This window comes from Bufo bufo, chromosome 1, assembly GCF_905171765.1.
Source record: "Bufo bufo chromosome 1, aBufBuf1.1, whole genome shotgun sequence".
Lineage (NCBI taxonomy): Eukaryota > Metazoa > Chordata > Amphibia > Anura > Bufonidae > Bufo > Bufo bufo.
In genome coordinates, this window is record NC_053389.1 from 275,138,607 (window position 1) to 275,153,647 (window position 15,041).

A 15,041-nucleotide genomic window follows, 5' to 3' on the forward strand; every position below is an offset into this window, starting at 1 on the left:
TTTGTTCTGCTCCAACTGATGTGAACCTGTCTTAGTTTTGACAAGAGAAAAAGTACAACAGACAGGACTCCCAACAGACATAATGGAAACCTGGTAGAACTGACACAAACAACACAAGTGATGCTTAAAATAACCCATTCAAACAAGTAGTGATTAAAAGGGATTCGTTTTTTCCCATTTTTCTGTTCCTTTGATGGAACACACAACGCTGATATAAACTCAACCTAAGGGCTTACGCACACGTCCATATGGCCATGGTGCCCGTATTGAGGACCACTAACAGCGGGTCTGCAATATAAGGCACCGGCCATGTGCACTCCGTATCACAGATGCGGACCCTTTGACTTGAATGGGTCCACAATCTGCAAGCAACAGAGCGGAGTGGAGGCACAGATCGGAAGCCCAAGGAAGCACTGCAAAGCACTTTTTTGGGGATTTTGGTCCATGCGTCCGCACCGCAAAAAAACGGAACATGTTCTATTTTTTTGTGGTGCAGAATGTATGTTGCGGATCGCGGAACCCATTCAAGAGAATGGGTCCGCATCCGCAAACAACATGCACTCTAATGATGTTCTGTTTATATCAAATTGGAAAAAAGATCAGGCATTTTTTTGTAAAAGTAACAAATTACTTTATATTCAATTGTGCTTCCTATTCCAATGTAACAGTATTTTCTATGTAATGGAAGCAGAGTATATGAATCTAATGCAGACTGTACAGAAGGGGTTCATGCAGGAATTTCCTTTCAGTTATTGCCTATTTATATTCCAACATATTTTAAAGCGCTGTAAAGATAGGCTTCTCTAAAGGGCTACTACGAGATTAGGAAGGAACTCTACACGTACAGGATTTATCCACATCGCTTTTCAGAATTTATGATTATGACTAGCTGAAGGACCCTTCGCTCGGGTATATTTAATCTATTTCATTTATTGCTTGTATGTGTATCCACTATAACAGTGACCTCTATAGCACCCCGCCCCCAAAACAGTGACCTCCACAGCCCCCACCCCTTAACACTGACCCCCCACAGTGCCCCATCCCTTAAAATTGGACCTCCACAGCAGCCCACCCCCTTAATTTTGACCTTTACGGCAGCCTTCCCCTTTAACAGTGACTTTTACAGCATACCACCCCCTTGACAGTGACCTCCACAGTGGCCTGCCACCTTAAGGCTCCATTCACACATCCGTGGTGTGTTGCGGATCCGCAATACACCCGGCCGGCACCCCTATAGAAATGCCTATTCTTGTCCGCAAGCTGCGGACAAGAATAGGACATGTTCTATCTTTTGCGGAGCTGCGGAGCTGCGGACCTGAAGATCGGGGCCGCGCTCCGCAAATGCAGATGCTGACAGCACACTGTGTGCTGTCCGCATCCATTCCTTTCCCATAGAAAATGAATGGGTCCGCACCCGTTCCGCAAAATTGCGGAACGAATGCGGACCCATTTGCGGACGTGTGAATGGAGCCTTACAGTGTCCTTTACTGGATCGGGGGCGTGTCCTTTTGAACAGCTCACTCTAAGACAGCAGCACTGTACTGTCTGAGTGTGAGCTGCAGGAAGAAAGTCACCCTCCCTCCCACCTCTGAAGCTGACAGAAGTTGATTTTTACCTTTATTTTTTCAATCCCTGTCGGCTGAGAGGAGTGGGCATGGCTTAACCAGTTCTGGGAGTGGCTTAGCGGGACCAGAAGTAGATTTTTGACTTAATTTTTTCAATCTGTCGGCTGAGGAGTGGGAGGGGCCGTGGCCTAACCGGATCGGGGGCGTGTCCTTTTGAACAGCTCACTCTAAGGGCTCTTTCACACTTGCGTTGTTCTGTTCCGGCATAGAGTTCCGTCGTCGGGGCTCTATGCCGGAAGAATCCTGATCAGGATTATCCCAATGCATTCTGAATGGAGAGAAATCCGTTCAGGATGCATCAGGATGTCTTCAGTTCCGGACCGGAACGTTTTTTGGCCGGAGAAAATACCGCAGCATGCTGCGCTTTTTGCTCCGGTCAAAAATCCTGAACACTTGCCGCAAGGCCGGATCCGGAATTAATGCCCATTGAAAGGCATTAATCCGGATCCGGCCTTAAGCTAAACGTCGTTTCGGTGCATTACCGGATCTGACGTTTAGCTTTTTCTGAATGGTTACCATGGCTGCCAGGACGCTAAAGTCCTGTTTGCCATGGTAGAGTGTAGTGGGGAGCGGGGGAGCAGTATACTTACCGTCCGTGCGGCTCCCTGGGCACTTCAGAGTGACGTCAGGGCGCCCCACGCGCATGGATGACGTGATTACTCATCCATGTGCATGGGGCGCTCTGATGTCATTCTGGAGCGCCCCGGGAGCCGCACGGACGGTAAGTATACTGCTCCCCCGCTCCCCACTACTACTACGGCAACCAGGACTTTAATAGCGTCCTGGCTGCCATAGTAACACTGAACGCATTTTGAAGACGGATCCGTCTTCAAATGCTTTCAGTTCACTTGCGGTGTTACGGATCCGGCGGGCACCTACTCCGGCAAATGGAGTACACGACGGATCCGGACAACGCAAGTGTGAAAGAGGCCTAAGACAGCAGCATTGTGCTGTCTCAGTGTGAGCTGCAGGGAGAAAGCCACCCCCCTCCCACCCCTGCAGCTGACAGAAGTTGATTTTTACCTTCATTTTTTCAATCCCCGTTGGCTCAGGAGTGTGAGGGGGCGTGACCTAACTGGATCAGGAGTGTGGCTTATCGGGACCTGGGGGCAGGGTTTTAAGTCTTTTGAGGGTTGACACATTGTGGCAGGGGGCGTGTCTGGGCCCCTTCCTGCAAGAGTGCCGCCCCTCTGGGCACCTTACTGGCTCATTTGCATACCAAATAAACTGGATTTTTAGAGGATAAAAACATCAATTGCTGGAAAAAAAAAGGCACATCTTGAAATAAGGTACTAAGTGCTATTAGGCCATGGCTTTACTTCAATAGCGATTATCCTGGTGCCAGATTTCCTTTAAAGCTTTCCTACAGCAGTGATATAAAAATGGCTGGGTTGTTATGGAAACCTGGAGTAAAACTGTGTATGTGGAGGCTGGAGGACCTGCGAGCTTCTATTGGCTGATAAGGGTCATGTGACCAAGCTTCTATTGGCTAATGCATTTTTTGGGAATAACTCGGGAACAGTACGTCCTAGAGAGCTGAGACCTGGTCTAAAACCTTCCCGGACACCTGATGTACCTGTGTGCCAAATTTCATGATTGTAAATGCGACGGTGCGGTTTCCTTTAGCGGACACACACATACACTCAGCTTTATATAATAGATAATAATTATCTTTATTTATATAGTGCCACCATATTCTGAAGAGATTTACAACTCAGAGGGCACATGTACAACTCAAAACATACTGTATAAGGGCTCATGCACATGAACGTATTGCACACCGTAAATGGTGGGTCTGCAATAGATGGGTACTGGCCGTGTACACTCCGTTGACTTGAATATGTCTGCGATCCACAAGATACGACCGAAGATCAGATACCCACGGAAGCACTACTAAGCTCTTCCGTGGACTTTCGAGTCCATACTGCAAAAAGACATGTTCTATGTGTGGCCGTATCTTGCGGCCAAATATAGGGTCTGCACCACAATACGGACTGCATAGGGTCGGTACTCGTGCACTGTGGACCGCTACTTGCAGTCCACATCACGAGCTCTGAGCCAGTACGGTCATGTGCATTAGCCCTAAAGCTAATATACAAGTAAAACACAAGGAGTAGGGGCCCTGCTCGCAATAGCTTACAATCTGTGATTGTATATGATACTGTATCATCTATGATAAATCTAAAATATTCATTTACAATTTATGATGCACTCAAAGTAGTAAAGACACATGATAAAAATTCTAGATAAGTCAACAGCAGCTTGTTTGTGGTTTCCAGGTAGGAAATACAGCTTTTTCTACGCTGCAAGTCAAAAGCTCCCAGCACATGCATTAAACATACCATAGGCTTCAACTGGCTAGTGTCCCTTTGGCCTTTTTTATTTTTTCTGCTTGGAATACTCAGCAGGTTGCACTTTTTCACAGTGGCGGATTACAATAGGGATGTTCTGGTCGGCAGCCCCGGGCCCAGCACCGCTGGGGGGCCGAATGCCGACCTAAACACCCACATACTGCGGCGGGTCACGGGAGCGCATAGCTCCCTGCCCCGTCGCAGATCACCGCCATAGGCTTCAGGCCTAGTAGGCCTGAGGCCTATGCGGTAGTGAAATCACAGGACAGGCGGGCGTGATGACATCATCGCGAGCCTGTGCCGGGACGCAGCACTGTGACGTGTGCACGCCTGCCTCATTCCGCCTTCCTCTGCGAGCAAGCGCCTGGCCCTGGACATAGGTGAGTATTTAGCTTTTAATTTTTTTTCATTATTATTTTTTTTATTTCATGTGCCTACTTTGGGGGACATGTCACATGTGGGAGGGACACACAGGAGGACATATTAGTGAAAAGACATCGAGTACATCGGGGGGAATGTGGGGGTAGTGTGGGGCCAAATTATTATGGGAGGGACTACTATGTGGGGGCAAATTACTATATGGGGCAGTGTGGGGGCAAATTATTATGGGAGGGACTACTATGTGGGGGCAAATTACTATATGGGGCAGTGTGGGGGCAAATTACTATGTGGGGGCAGTGTGGGGAAACTATTGTGTGGGGGCAGTGTGGGGGAAATTGCTATGTGGGGACAGTGTGGGGAAAACTATTGTGTGGGGCAGTGCGGGGGAAATTGCTATGTTGGGACAGTGTGGGGAAATTGCTATGTGGGGACAGTGTGGGGAAATTGCTATGTTGGGACAGTGTGGGGAAATTGCTATGTGGGGACAGTGTGGAAATTGCTATGAGGGGACAGTGTGGAAATTGCTATGTGGGGACAGTGTGGGGGAATTGCTATGTGGGGACAGTGTGGGGAAATTGCTACGTGGGGACAGTGTGGGGAAATTGCTATGTGGGAACAGTGTGGGGAAATTGCTATGTGGGGACAGTGTGCGGAAATTGCTATGTGGGGACAGTGTGGGAAAATTGCTATGAGGGGACAGTGTGGGGAAATTGCTATGAGGGGACAGTGTGTGGAAATTGCTATGTAGGGACAGTGTGGGGAAATTGCTATGTGGGGAAATTGCTATGTGGGGACAGTATGGGGAAATTGCTATGTGGGGACAGTGTGGGAAAATTGCTATGAGGGGATAGTGTGGGGAAATTGCTATGAGGGGACAGTGTGTGGAAATTGCTATGTAGGGACAGTGTGGGGAAATTGCTATGTGGGGAAATTGCTATGTGGGGACAGTATGGGGAAATTGCTATGTGGGGACAGTGTGGGGGAAATTGCTATGAGGGGACAGTGTGGGGGAATTGCTATGTGGGGACAGTGTGGGGAAATTGCTATGTGGGGACAGTGTGGAGAAATTGCTATGTGGGGGCAAATTACTATATTGGGCAGTGTGGGGGAAATTACTATATTGGGCAGTGTGGGGGAAATTACTATGTGGGGGCAGTGTGGGGGAAATTACTATGTAGGGGAAATTACTGTGTGGGGGCAAACTACTATATGGGGCAGTTTGGGGGAAATTACTATATGGGGGTGTTGCTATTGGGGAGGCACTGTAGGGGCAATTCTATTATTTTTGGGGAGACTATACAGGGATTATTGCCTGGAGCACAATAGAGGGTGGTATTATTACACGGGGCACTCTAGGGGACATGCTGTGGACACTATAGGAACATTTGGGGTAATTTATCAAACTGGTGTAAAGCAGAACTGGCTTAGTTGCCCATAGCAGCCAATCAGGTTCCACCATTCATTTTTGACAGCTCTTTTGGAAATCCAGTTCTACTTTACACCAGTTTGATAAATGACTCCAATTATGTCTATTAGGGTCACTATTTTTTCTGCAGTAAAGTACCTGGGGCATTGGGGAGCACAACGGGCACAGTACTGGATGGGCAGCAGGATGACACTGTGGGGACACCAGGATGGGGAGGTTGATGTAAAAATTGAGAAATCTAACTGTGTTACAAACTGTAGGGACGAGATGTGGCTGAAAGATTTTGCCATGGTGGTTTGGGTCAAATGGAGGAGAAGAGGAAAGAGAAGGTCTACATGACAGGAGATGTCACTGGATGTAAGAGGTATGTGGTGCTGTGTTCTCCTCCATGTCTTTTTTATTATAATTATATGTATTTTAAATTTGGTGACTACATTTTTCAGTTTAGGATCCAATTTGGGGTATTTTTTTTTAGTCTGAAGATGTCATATGGCCTAAGAAGAGACTGGCAAATGTGCAAAACACGGACACCGGCAATGTGCTTTAAGCATTTTGTGGATCCGCACATTGCCAGAACTATATAGAAAATGCCTTTTCTTGTCCGCAATTGCGGACAAGAATAGGACATGTTCTATATTTTTGCCCAGAGGCTGAACGGAAAAAAAATATCTCATTATCCGTATGCTCAATATAAGGCCCATAGCACACGACCGTGCCTTTTTTTGCGGTCCGCAAACCGCAGATGCGCAAAAAACGGAAGGCGTCCGTGTTGACTTCCGCAATTTGAGGAACGGAACGGGGGCGCCGGCAATATAAATGCCTATTCTTGTCCGCAAAGCGCGGACAAGAATAGGACATGTTATATTTTTTTAGCGGGGCCGCAGAACGGAGCCATGGATGCGGACAGCACACGGAGTGCTGTTCGCATCTTTTGCGGCTCCATTGAAATAAATGGGTCCGCATCCGAGCCGCCAAACTGGCGTCTCGGATGCGGACCCAAACAACTGTCGTGTGCATGAGGCCTAAGGAAAATAGCAGAAACTTCTAATGCTAACCATACATGTAATGATTGCGGAGACCCTCAAATGCCAGGGCAGTACAAACACCCCACAAATGACCCCATTTTGGAAAGAAGACACCCCAAGGTATTCGCTGAAGGGCATATTGAGTCCATGAAAGATTGAAATTTTTGTCACAAGTTAGCGGAAAGGGAGACTTTGTGAGAACAAAAAAAAAAATCTATTTCCGCTAACTTGTGCCAAAAAAAAAATCTTCTATGAACTCGCCATGCCCCTCACGGAATACCTTGGCGTGTCTTCTTTCCAAAATGGGGTCACATGTGGGGTATTTATACTGCCCTGGCATTTTAGGGGCCCTAAAGCGTGAGAAGAAGTCTGGAATCCAAATGCCTAAAAATGCCCTCCTAAAAGGTACTCGTTGGACTTTCGGCCCCTTTGCGCATCTTGGCTGCAAAAAAGTGTCACACATGTGGTATTGCCGTACTCAGGAGAAGTAGAGCAATGTGTTTTTGGGTGTCTTTTTACATATACCCATGCTGGGTGAGAGAAATATCTCTGTAAATTGACAACTTTGTATAAAAAAAAATAAAAAGTTGTCATTTACAGAGATATTTCTCTCACCCAGCATGGGTATATGTAAAAATACACCCCAAAACACATTGCCCTACTTCTTCTGTGTACGGCGATACCACATGTGTGACACTTTTTTGCAGCCTAGATGCGCAAAGGGGCCCAAATTCCAATGAGTACTTTTAGGATTTCACAGGGCATTTTTTATGCATTTGGATTCCAAACTACTTCTCACGCTTTAGGGCCCCTAAAATACCAGGTCAGTATAAATACCCCACAAGTAACCCCATTTTGGAAAGAAGACACCCCAAGGTATTTCGTGAGGGGCATGGCGAGTTCATGTAAAATTTTATTTTTTGTCACAAGTTAGTGGAATATGAGACTTTGTAAGAGAAAAAAATATATAAAAAAATCTTTTTCCGCTAACTTGTGCCCAAAAAAAAATATTCTAGGAACTCACCATGCCCCTCACGGAATACCTTGGGGTGTCTTCTTTCCAAAATGGGGTCACTTGTGGGGTATTTATACTGCCCTGGTATTTTAGGGGCCCTAAAGCGTGAGAAGTAGTTTGGAATCCAAATGCGTAAAAAATGCCCTGTGAAATCCTAAAGGTACTCATTGGAATTTGGGCCCCTTTGTGCACCTAGGCTGCAAAAAAGTGTCACATGTGGTATCGCCGTACTCAGGAGAAGTAGGGCAATGTGTTTTGGGGTGTATTTTTACATATACCCATACTGTGTGTGAGAAATATCTCTGTAAATGACAACTTTTAAAAAAAAATTATACAAAGTTGTCAATTTACAGAGATATTTCTCTCACCCAGCATGGGTATATGTAAAAATACACCCCAAAACACATTGCCCTACTTCTCCTGAGTACGGCGATACCACATGTGTGACACTTTTTTTGCAGCCTAGGTGCTTAAAGGGGCCGAAAGTCCAACGAGTACCTTTAGGCTTTACAGGGTTGCTCACAATTTAGCCCCGCCCAAAATGCCAGAACAGTAAACACACCCCACAAATTACCCCATTTCAGAAAGTAGACACCCCAAGGTATTCACTGAGGGGCATAGTGAGTCCGTGGGAGATTATTTTTTTTTTTGCCAGAAGTTAGCAGAAATGGAAACTTTATTTATTTATTTATTTTCTCAGAAAGTGTCATTTTCCGCTAACTTGTGATTTTTTTTTTTTATCATACATGAACTCACCATGCCCCTCCGCGAATACTTTGGGGTGTCTTCTTTCTAAAATGGGGTCATTTGGGGGGTATTTATACTATCCTGGCATTCTAGCACCTCAAGAAACATGACAGGTGCTCAGAAAGTCAAAGCTGCTTCAAAATGCGCAAACCAATAAATATACACTTATTGGATTTTTTTTTATCAAAGACATGTAGCACAATAAAATCTGACACAAACTTGTATAGAAATGTAATTATATTTGAACAATTTAACCAGAGAAAGTTAAAAATACACTTTTTTTGAGAAATTTGAGGCCTATTTTGATTAATATCAGAAAAAAGAAAAATCTTAGCAGCAATCAAATACCACCAAAAGAAAGCTGTATTTGTGAGAAGAAAAGGAGGTAAAATTCATTTGGGTGGTAAGTTGTATGACCGAGCAATAAACCGTGAAAGTAGTGCAGTGCAGAATTGTAAAAAGTGGTCTGGTCATTAAGGGGGTTTAAGCTAGGGGGGCTGAGGTGGTTAAGGAGCAAAAAGAGACGGAGGGACTTGGGTCATAAAGAGGTACTGTCCCTCCAAAAGAGGGACACTTGGGAGACATGTATATGTATCTATCTAAATAACATGCTACATAGATTATACATACACACACACACACACACACACATTTCTATGGTACTCTGCAGGTTTCTGGTTGGATAACTCTTTAATGAACGTAATATAGGCAAGGAATGTGCCTGGAGATGATGAAAAGTAACCATACTTGCTTTACAAGCAGGCGATTTACATTAGATAGCCGTCAGCTATCTTTCCCCACCCCCTCATACATCTGCACCACTGGCTCGGCCAAACTTGCTTGTGTTCTGAATGAGAAGAAGGGAGAAAGCCGCAGCCAGACTCCTCTCTAGAACAAAGGGATTAGGCATGCTGAAATCAAACTGTTCAATCCATCTCTCCCCCAACTTCCGCCGTCAGGGAAAAGTTGGAAGGTCCTCATGCACATTAAATGATCAGGAGGTTTGGCCAGAATTAATCTAATGTGCATGGCCAGTTTAACCACCAGGGCTCCAAGATTGCCATGGGGTTAGAAAGTGAGACTAGAATGGATGATGGATCCTAGATGGTTTCTGGGAATAATTGTTAATTTGAGGCGCCTAGCCTGCATTTTCTACTGAAAGATTCATACTGCCATGCCGCTCCGGTCCTGCATGCTGGCTCCATTTCATTTAGCTATATAAGTGCATAAAAGAAAGAAGAAATCTTCAGTCAACGGCCCCAGCATGTGGGACTGCAGCGATGAGGAGCAGGTGAGTATGAATCTTTCAGTAGGTGATGCAGATCACGTGACTGCTACGGGGCCGGAGCTGATCTCTCCTTCCATTCAAAGGTGAAAAACTGCATTTCCATGTAGCCGCCACTAGGGGGAGCTCAGTGAAAAGACAAGCTCCCCCTAGTGGTAGCTGCAGGCGGACAGCTTAGGAATGAAGTGAAGCTGGAGAATTTATCAATGTATGTATGTGTCACGGGTAATGGGGAAGGGGAAAACACCAGATACACACAAAAGAAATAGACAACAGTCTAGGGCTCAAAAGCTAAGGAAGAGGGATGGTGACCTCCTAGTAATCCCTAGGCCTTTCCCTAACTCCTGCCAGTATGAGCAGATTCTGATGGTGGACATGCCCATACGCCGGATACCTATGCCCTGCTAAAACTGACGAGCCCTAGGATAGGTAGCACGAGATGAGACAGCTGGTTCCTTCCCATATAAAGAAACCCGCGTCTCCCTGAGGCCTAGAACAAAAACACTCCAGAGAACAACAAACAGAACGGGCAACTTGTACTTAGCTTTGAGATGAATGGAGAAGCAGGAGATCCAAGACAAACAAGCTCTAGCAACTCCCAGAGGAAATATCAACCGCATGGTCAGCAGTGTGAGGCGGATCTAAATAGAGCCTCATCACTGATAACAAGCAGAACCTGAGGAGAGGTGAGATCCTGCCAAACAACAACATACAAAGAGGAAAACAGAGAGACCTGTCAGATAGCCTAACATGCAGCAAGTCTATCTGATCTTCTCACCTCTGTCACGGTAGGGACCGTGACAGTATGCCAGTCATCTGGTGTAGTATAAGGTTGGATAGTACTCCAATCTGATTGCGTGGGTGATAGGAGATGGTTCCCAAACCAGATAATGATAGAATTTAGACTCCTGTACTCCACTTGATTTTCAAGAATAATGCTTTTATTAGTGTGCGGTTCCAGTCAAAAAAAGTTTTTCGGCTTATAGCCTTCTTCAGTACAACCGGTTCGAGCTGCATAGGTGAGAGGAAAAAGCATGGAGGTAGTAAACCCTCAGTGGGTAGCAGGAAGCTGCGTTGGTAGGGGGCTCTATGGCCCTGTGTGGCGAGCATTATGGTGAGGCAGTAGCCTGAATGCAAAGGCGCCAGTCATCTGGTGTAAATACATTGAGAAATTAGCTGCACATTTTTGATACACCTGTTCCTCTTTTTCCAACACTCAAGTTGGATAAACTGGGTGAGGCGGAGGGCGACCTTTTTTTATCACAATTTTTTTTTAAAAACTCTCTTCTGCTTAATAAAAAAAAATACATTTGTCAAAAATATGGGGCATTGTGCTTTGCATTCTGCATTGCTTGGAAGTGTTTGACACAGGGGCCCATGCTAAGTTTTACTATGGGGTCTTATGAGAGCTGTGTACATCCATGGATAAGATTTTAAAAAATCTCATCCAAAACTTGCAGCGTAAACTAAACTGTAGAGTGGAATTTTAATCCTCAGCAAGTAAATGCATTATGCGGATTTCCACCACAGACCTCACCCTTTAGAATGAAGAGGGTGAAATCCAAGGTAAGTCTGTACGAAGATTTACGAGAAAATCTGGAACTCATTTGGATCTTGTGAATTTTCCACTGCATTTCATATCCCTTGTGGCCATACTATAAAGCAGGTTTTAGAACCCATAGAAGACAAGAGGTAAAGACGGATGCAATCATAACCATTAAAGGGGTTTTCCAGTTACAATGACTTTTAAAGAGTCTGTACTTTTACACAAATTCATTTATTTGATAGAGAATGGTGTAACTACTATCAAATTTATAAATCCCTTCATTTAAAAAATATGCCTGCATCCACCTGAAAAAAAGCTGTAGTCATGGCCACTAGGGGTCTCACTCACCTAATTTGCAGTCCACTGCCTGTTGTCAGGCAAGATCTATCCCTGGTAACAGAGACTCAGAAGATGGCTGAGAGGAAGTGGGTGCATTTCATAGCTAGCTAAGATCGTGAGCCTGATAGAAGCACTGCCTATACACTGCTTCTGTAGAGCGGAGAAGCTCCTGAGTGTCTGTGTGATTTATCCCTCATTATTAGCCTCCTGAGCTCCCTAGAAGAAAACAAACATAGTGGGAAGTAAGGGAAGTGAGGTCACTGCATACAGCGCTGGCAGAAGGAAGACAACCACTGCTTCTGAGAGAAATGCATCTAGCTGTGCAGCTTAAACAGGGAATAATATGGCTGAAAGAGACTTTAGGGAAACCCAAACATAACTGTTCCTTCACAGGTATGATTGTACAAAGAAGCACAGCCATTATGCAAACCTTTTGTGAAAACTCAGGTACACTTTAAGCAAGTGCCTGCAGACTGCCTGCTGAAACAAGATTAATACTTACCTGCTCTCTGCCACTTCAGTATTCTGCGCTGCCTCAGCTGTCTCCATCTTCCCCTCCCCGCACATTCACATTTGGCAGTGCATGAGCATAGTCACATGCACCGCTCCAGCCAACGACTGGCTTCAGCAGTGACGTGCTGCTCGTGGCCACATCCCCGCTGAAGCCAGTCATTCGCTGGACTGGTGCGCGTGACCATGCTTATGCACCACCGGATGCAAACAGTGCAGGGACCATAAGATGGAGACAGCAGAGGCAGCACGGAGGACCAAAGCAGTGTGGAGCAGGTAAGTATGAATCTCCTGTTTCAGCAGGCAGGCTGAGGGCAGTTGCTTAAAAATTATTATAACGGAAAACTCTTTTAACCTGCTCAGGACCGCCTTACGCAGGATTGCATCCTGGCGGCGGCCCTGCTCTTCTGGGTGGACGCATATACGCGTCCTCTCGCGATAGCCGAGATTTCCTGAGAACGCGCGCACACAGGCGCGCGCGTTCACAGGATCGGAAGGTAAGCGAGTGGATTTCCAGCCTGCCAGCGGCGATCGTTCGCTGGCAGGCTGGAGATGCGATTTTTTTAACCCCTAACAGGTATATTAGACGCTGTTTTGATAACAGCGTCTAATATACCTGCTACCTGGTCCTCTGGTGGTCCCTTTTGTTTGGATCGACCACCAGAGGACACAGGCAGCTCAGTAAAGTAGCACCAAACATCACTACACTACACTACACTACACCCCAACTGTCACTTATTAACCCCTTATGAACCACTGATCACCCCTGATCACCCCATATAGACTCCCTGATCACCCCCCTGTCATTGATCACCCCCTGTCATTGATCACCCCCCTGTAAGGCTCCATTCAGACGTCCGTATGATTTTTACGGATCCACTGATACATGGATCGGATCCGCAAAACACATACGGACATCTGAATGGAGCCTTACAGGGGGGTGATCAATGACGGGGGTGATCACCCCATATAGACTCCCTGATCACCCCCTGTCATTGATCACCCCCTTGTCATTGATCACCCTCCTGTCAGGCTGCATTCAGATGTCCGTATGTTTTTTACGGATCCACGGATACATGGATCGGATCCGCAAAACACATACAGGCGTCTGAATGGAGCCTTACAGGGGGGTGATCACCCCATATAGACTCCCTGATCGCCCCCCTGTCATTGATCACCCCCTTGTAAGGCTCCATTCAGACGTCCGTATGATTTTTACGGATCCACTGATACATGGATCGGATCCGCAAAACACATACGGACGTCTGAATGGAGCCTTACAGGGGGGTGATTAATGACGGGGGGTGATCACCCCATATAGACTCCCTGATCACCCCCCTGTCATTGATCACCCCCCTGTCATTGATCACCCCCCTGTAAGGCTGCATTCAGATGTCCGTATGTTTTTTACGGATCCACGGATACATGGATCGGATCCGCAAAACACATACAGGCATCTGAATGGAGCCTTACAGGGGGGTGATCACCCCATATAGACTCCCTGATCACCCCCCTGTCATTGATCACCCCCCTGTAAGGCTGCATTCAGATGTCCGTATGATTTTTACGGATCCACGGATACATGGATCGGATCCGCAAAACACATACGGACATCTAAATGGAGCCTTATGGGGGGTGATCAATGACAGGGGGGTGATCACCCCATATAGACTCCCTGATCACCCCCCTGTCATTGATCACCCCCCTGTCATTGATCACCCCCCTGTAAGGCTGCATTCAGATGTCCGTATGATTTTTACGGATCCACTGATACATGGATCGGATCCGCAAAACACATACCGACGTCTGAATGGAGCATTATAGGGGGGTGATCAATGACAGGGGGGTGATCAATGAAAGGGGGGGTGATCACCCCATATAGACTCCCTGATCACCCCCCTGTCATTGATCACCCCCTTGTAAGGCTCCATTCAGACGTCCGTATGATTTTTACGTATCCACTGATACATGGATCGGATCCGCAAAACACATACGGATGTCTGAATGGAGCCTTACAGGGGGGTGATCAATGACAGGGGGGTGATCACCCCATATAGACTCCCTGATCACCCCCCTGTCATTGATCACCCCCCTGTCATTGATCACCCCCCTGTTAGGCCTCATGCACACAACCGTATTTTTTTGCGGTCCGCAAAACGGGGTTCCATTTTTCCGTGATCCGTGACCGTTTTTTCGTCCGTGGGTCTTCCTTGATTTTTGGAGGATCCACGGACATGAAAAAAAAGTCGCTTTGGTGTCCGCCTGGCCGTGCGGAGCCAAACGGATCCGTCCTGAATTACAATGCAAGTCAATGGGGACGGATCCGTTTGACGTTGACACAATATGGTGCAATTTCAAACGGATCCGTCCCCCATTGACTTTCAATGTAAAGTCAGGAGTTAATATACCATCGGATCGGAGTTTTCTCCAATCTGATGGTATATTTTAACTATGAAGCGTCCCCATCACCATGGGAACGCCTCTATGTTAGAATATACCGTCAGATTTGAGTTACATCGTGAAACTCAAATCCGACAGTATATTCTAACACAGAGGCGTTCCCATAGTGATGGGGACGCTTCAGGTTAGAATATACTAAAAGAACTGTGTACATGACTTCCCCCTGCTGCCTGGCAGGTGCTGCCAGGCAGCAGGGGGCAGACCCCCCTCCCCCTGTAGTTAACACATTGGTGGCCAGTGTGGCCGCCCCCCCCCCTCCCCTGTAGTTAACTCATTGGTGGCCAGTGCGGCCGGCCCCCCCCCTCCCCTGTAGTTAACTCATTGGTGGCCA